This window comes from Uranotaenia lowii, chromosome 2 (assembly GCF_029784155.1).
Source record: "Uranotaenia lowii strain MFRU-FL chromosome 2, ASM2978415v1, whole genome shotgun sequence".
Lineage (NCBI taxonomy): Eukaryota > Metazoa > Arthropoda > Insecta > Diptera > Culicidae > Uranotaenia > Uranotaenia lowii.
This window is the reverse complement of record NC_073692.1, coordinates 148,902,147-148,908,333: the sequence shown is the minus strand read 5'-3', so window position 1 is coordinate 148,908,333 and position 6,187 is coordinate 148,902,147.

The following is a 6,187-nucleotide window of genomic DNA, read 5'->3' as shown; positions in this document are numbered from 1 at the left end:
CACTTTGCCATGCTTTCTCTCCGTCCACTCCTTGATGTTTGGGATCAAACGATGGGTCCACCTTCCTCTTTCTGAGCTGTCTCACAGCTGCTGCCAGTTGGCCATGGAGCTATCTCTGGCTCGTGTTCTCACGTTTTGCGTGCCTCTATTTTCGTAGCAGTAGGAGTCCTCCAACAACAAAACCGAGATGGGCATGACTCCCGCTACAACGCATGCAGCCTCCGAAGAAACGGTGCGGTATGCACTGATGACCCGCGAATTCATTCGCCTTTGTATACTGTTCAGCTTCTGCTGGTTACACTGGATGTTAAGACCAGGATTGACGAAACTACACTCGAAATTATCCTTCGCTGACTACTTCGGATCCCCGAGTTGTTCGACATTATCCTCGTGAGTGCGGCCGTTGCTGTTGCCGCCTTCTTGCACACATACTCAACGTGGTTTTTAAAACTGAGCCGGTTGTCAATCATCACACCCAAATATTTAAGCTCACGCTTTGATTCTATAGTGCATGATCCAACTGTAATCCTGCCTGTTTGCGGTGGAATCAGGTTTGGTATCAGGACCATCTCGGTTTTGTGGTGAGCCAACTGCAAACTTTTAGAGTGCATCCAGCACTCTAGCGCATCTACAGTCTCTGAAGCTCTTTGCTGGACGATTTCTGTTGAGTATCCGGTCGCTAGTAGCACGACGTCGTCCGCGAAACCAACAAACTTTACTCCCTCTGGCAGGCTCAATGTCAGCATCTCATCATACGTAATATTCCACAGAACCGGACCCAGTATAAACCCTTGCGGTACTCCAGCTGTAACATCCATTTCCTGAAATCCTTCGCTCATCATGTATAGAAGCTTGCGGTTCTGGAAATAGCTTTCCACTTATTTGCAGAGATATTTCGGTATCCTCATTTTTATAAGCGAAAAAGCAATCGCTGCCCAGCTGACACTATTGAAGGCGTTGCGCACGTCCAATGTTACTACCGCACAAAAACGGTCCCCTCTTCTCTTCTTGAGCCTGGCTTTATCAGCCGTTTCAATGACAGTTCGAATGGCGTCGACTGTGCATCGCCTTTTTCGAAAGCCGAATTGATTGTTGGACAATCCGCCTTTGATCTCGGTGTACCGCCGGATACGATTCAAGATCACCTTTTTCAGAATCTTTCCAACCGTATCCAGTGGGCATATTGGCCTGTATACCGATGGGTTCCCCAATGGCTTTCCTGGTTTGGGCAGCAGAACCAGCTTCTGCCGTTTCCAAATATCTGGAAACAACCTTTCCTCTATACAAATTTGCAGTGACGTTCGGAACATTTCGGGAAATTCCATAATCGCGGCCTTAACTGCAATGTTCGGGATACCATCTGGACCCGGAGCCTTTTCCAGTTGAAGGGATTTGGCAATGTCGCGCAGTTCTTCTAACGATATTAACTCCTCCTCGCTCGTATTCCAGTCGTACGGGACTTTCGGCCAGCTATTGATATCATGATGAGGAAACAGCTCTCTCATTATTCCCTCAGTTTGTTGGAGCACATTTCAGGTGGCGTGCTACCGCTTTTGTTTTTTGTCATGACTAGCATGTAGGCATCGCCCCATGGTCGGTCATTGGCATCAGGACAAAGTTTCCATAAACATGCCTTTTTACTCTCTCTAATTGCCTTGCATACGTTTCTTTTCGCATTTTTGAAAAGCGGCCTACGCTCGTCTCTTTCCATTTGAGTTCGTGCTCTCTGCATGTTTCGCCTAGCGCGAAGGCAGCTGGCACGCAAAATCGCGATTTCCGCAGTCCACCAATAAACTGGTGGATGTGGGTTTCTACGATTAGCTCTCCTCGTCATTGCTGCGTCACAAGCACGTGTGAGTACTTTCGTCAGGTTTTCCGCCGACAAGTTTGACAGGTTTTGCTCGCATTTCAAAACCTCGACAAAGACATTCCGGTCATTACCTCCCCTCTGACTGACTGTGCACTTTTATCCACACGATAACGAATCGCAAAGTGGTCACTATGAGTGTAGTCCTCACTCACCCTCCAATTACTTGTCCATCTGGGACTAGCAAATGTGTTATCTATAATGGATTCACGTCCCTCTAGGTTCTAGTATTACCTACGTTCGCCAGGTCCACATTCAGCCGTGCAAGTGCTTCAAGTAGACTCTGTCCTTTGGCGTTCGTAAGGGAACTACCCCATTCTTGGGCCCACGCATTGAAATCCCCCGCGATAATAACGGGGCTTCGGCCTGTGAGCAACTCGACTATCCTATCCATCGTAGCGCAAAACTTCTCGAAGGTCCACCTCGGTGGAGCGTAGCAGCTACAGAAATAGATCCCATTGACTTTGGCTGTCACGAAGCCCTTCTCATTCGATGTGACCACTTCTTGTATGGGAAACTTTCCTGTCACCCCTATTGCGGCCAGATTGGCACTATCGGTCACCCAATTTGTGCCATTCAGGGCTCTACAATAGGGGTCTGCTACTAACGCTATGTCTAGCTACTCTTCCACCGCAATCTGTTGCAGAAGCTGTTGTGCTTCGTTGAGGTTGATTTGGATTACTTCCAAGCCCTTGATATCGCTGCTAGCGCCTTTTGGTAGGCAGAACACCTTGGGTTGCCAGTTACATGGTCACCAGTGCAAATAAGACACTTCGCCGACTTACTGCAGCTAGCTGCTATGTGACCGGATTCTCCGCACCCCCAGCACAATCCTCGTCTGTCAACTCCCTTGCAGTCAAACGACTTGTGGCCGTACTCCATGCATCGAAAGCATACCTCTGGTTGCTGGGAGATGGTTATCCGACAAACTGACCATCCTACCTTAAGCCCCCTGCGCTCGAGTGCTGCGTTGGCTGCTACCACTGGAAGTCTCATAATTGCAACCTGTGTTCCGGATTTGGGAGGACCCTGTCTCAATCGGATCGAGATCTGATCTTTGCCGATCTTACACTGATCGACTAGCGCTGTCCTGACTTCATCTTTTGTCGTAATTTCATCGAGGTTTTTGATACGCATGGTTACTTTGTGACATAGTTAGCGCACGCACCTCCGCCTTCTCGCCTAGAACTTCCTCCACTAGCACCTTGAAGGATGCACTTTTTGTTGCTGAGCTTCGTTTCAACTCGATGATCATCTTGTAACATGATGGTTTGTCTTCAACTATGTTGGCCATTTGACCCCAAGTGGCCGTCTTAAGATCTGCAGTTTTATTCGCCACCTAGCGGTCCCTAGAAGGACTACTGATCGTAAAAGTTACCACGTGAGTTCCGCACAAGATCTCATTCAGATTTTCTGACAAACTTAAAAGGCAAAAGATGGGCATGTTAGTGGGAAATCTTTCTCAAGGTCAGGGTGCCTCCCAAGTTGTTTTACGGGAGAAGAGAATAGCCCCTTTTAGATCAGGAACGAATACTGAGAGATGTGATTTCCATGACGTTCGATACTGAAAGGTATTGTTAAAGCAATTGGGGTTACTCGTTCAATCGTTGGAAGACCGTTAGCTAGACAACGTGTAGTCCAAATCAGTGGTGCAGTGCAAGTGACTAGGTATCCATTAATTGCCGAAACTAGAAGATAGAACTGTGCAAGAAACTGGGTAAAGATTGTACCCCAAAGCAGTTTTATTGTTTAAAAAAAAGCATCTTTAAGCGCACCACATTAAACAAAAACCTGTTAAATAAAACCAAATATCGGAAGGTAGTTCCCACTGTTCAACGTGGGTGTGCACGTGGAGGCACAGTTTTCCGAACTTCGATTCCGTAAACATAATCGAAGATTGGTTACCCTATTCGCTGAAAACGGAAAACCCCGGTACTCATCGAACTACAAAGACACCTTTACGTGAGTTTCCGCCGAGAGTGACGAATTTTCCAAGTTAATTCCGGTCTCAGCGCTACAAGTCAAACTGATCGACCATTGCTGCTGCCGCTACCGCATGGTCGGTAACGGAACTATCGACATCGTTCAGTTCTCCGAGCTTCCCGTCAATTAAGCTTTGAGACAGGTTTGCATCGTGGCTGAGAGAAGTCAAGAAACATCGCCGACGATCGAACTCGTCGACGGTCCCGCCGTAAGTTAACCCTTGAACCACGTGGTTGCCAGAATCCGATAAAGGTTGCAGATGAGCCATTGCAGGTGTGCTAGCATGTAAGTCAAACTCATGTAAATAGATATTTCGTGACGTCACGCTTAGGTAGGATGAAAGTTGGTCAGACCAATACACGTTTGTTAAAATCATCTGCCTCTTTGGACTACTAGGGGGACAGTTAACGAATCTTCCGGGTGGGTCTTTGCTTTCTTTTTTTATATGAATTGCACCGTTGTGGAGATTGCATCTTTAATTATTCGGGGGTAAATTGTTAGGAACCCCTTAAGCAGTTGGAAACGCTGGATTTGTATTGAGTGTGTTTGAACAAATTTCAACCGCCCTGAGAGGGAGGCTTAAGCCGGGCACCCTGAAAACACGCATCCGCAGCCCTTCTAAACTGAGGGTGGCGCATAAGCTGCGGAGTGTTGAACAGATTCATTCGTTACATTTTGGCGCCCAACGTGGGGCCTGATTGAAATAGTTGGCAAAGCATTTTTTTGGTTTTTTATTGAAAATCGGTTTTATGAATTCTTTCTTTGAAAAAGATTTTTTTTTCTTGGTAAATCTGATTTTTTTTTGGAATTTGTTTTTTCGTAACGTCATTTTATCGTATTCTGAATTGTTGATTTTAAGTTTTAAATAGTTGGATTGAGTCACTGATTATAATTTGGATTGATTTTTTTTTTGTTAATTTTGTTCATTTACATTTTATTTTATCTTTATTTTTTTTTAATTTTCCAAAATGGAATTCTATCGGATGAATGTGAATGATTTAGAAGAAGGAGAAATTAATTATGAGCTGATGCTTCGTGGTCAGCCTCTAGATGGCTCTATCGACACGCGTAAACGAACGCTACGGAATTTATTACGCGCGGAAGTTGTAGGACAAACCCTCAGCACTTCGGATGGTGCGATGGAATGCGATATGAATTCGATCCCCTATAAATTGCAAGATATTGAAACACAATTGTCGCGCGTCGGTACCAAAAATGTCTTAAGTAGGTTGGTTCACTACCATCAGAGAATTCATCGTTACGTGACTCGCGATCGTACCCAGCTTGAGAACAAGAAACTGCTTTTAGACTTATTGCGACGTATATCAACGAAATATTTTCAAATTGACTTTGATTCATTACCCCTTTTCAAACAAAACGCGCCGGAAGAAAATCGAATTGAGAAAAATGCCGCGGACTTAATCGATTGGAAAAATTCCACTGAAGTAGGACCGGATGCGGGTGAATTCAACCCTGACAAAGAGCCCTGTGCTGGTGCTATGGGCCCAATTAATCAACCGTTGACTAACACGATGCCAGATGAAAAACCTTTACCTAACCCTTTCTCGACATTAGGCGCGTATCCAAAAAAACCGTTTTTTCATACATTACCTGAAAGAAGATGGAACGAGCTAGGAATTACAAAAGAAACCTTGAGTGCTAGGAAGAACGTTCAAAAGGTGAACTTCTTCACACCTACTCACGAGAACTTCAAATTGAGTGGAAATAAGTTAGATCAGCCTCTAGTTGATACGGTTGAAACGTCGTTTAAATGCGGAATAAATAATGAAATTAAAAGTCAGCCTAACGTCCCTGTTGATCCTCACGCCAGTGGTTATATTCATGTGACCGAAGTCGAAGCGTACATGAAAACTTATTTAGATGATTACTTCAATCAAAAACAAACCCAACAAGGATCTATACTAACACCGGAAGTGAAGAAAAGACCATACGTCCCGATTGGACAACTGGCTCAACAGTTCAACCAAATGCAACTGTTGAACAAGGAAGGGCATCCCGAAGGGAAGCCTTCCTCCGAACAAAGATTTACTTACCCGTTCCAAATAGATGCTCAGATACCGAGCCAAGTACAGATTCCACTTTCTCAACCTTTAAGACAGTCTCAAAATCCTTTCACGCCAGAAACTAATCCTTGGAATAGTGGTGTCGGTAGTCCCCTTTTGGTTTCTCCACACCCTAATCCAGCATTTCACGAACCAAGACCACGTGCTCCGTTTTCCGTTAACGAACCTTACCCATATCAACCGTTCTATTCAAATCCGAGACAGGAAGACATTTCCGGTTATGGTTATGCTCGACGTTTACCTCATCAACAAT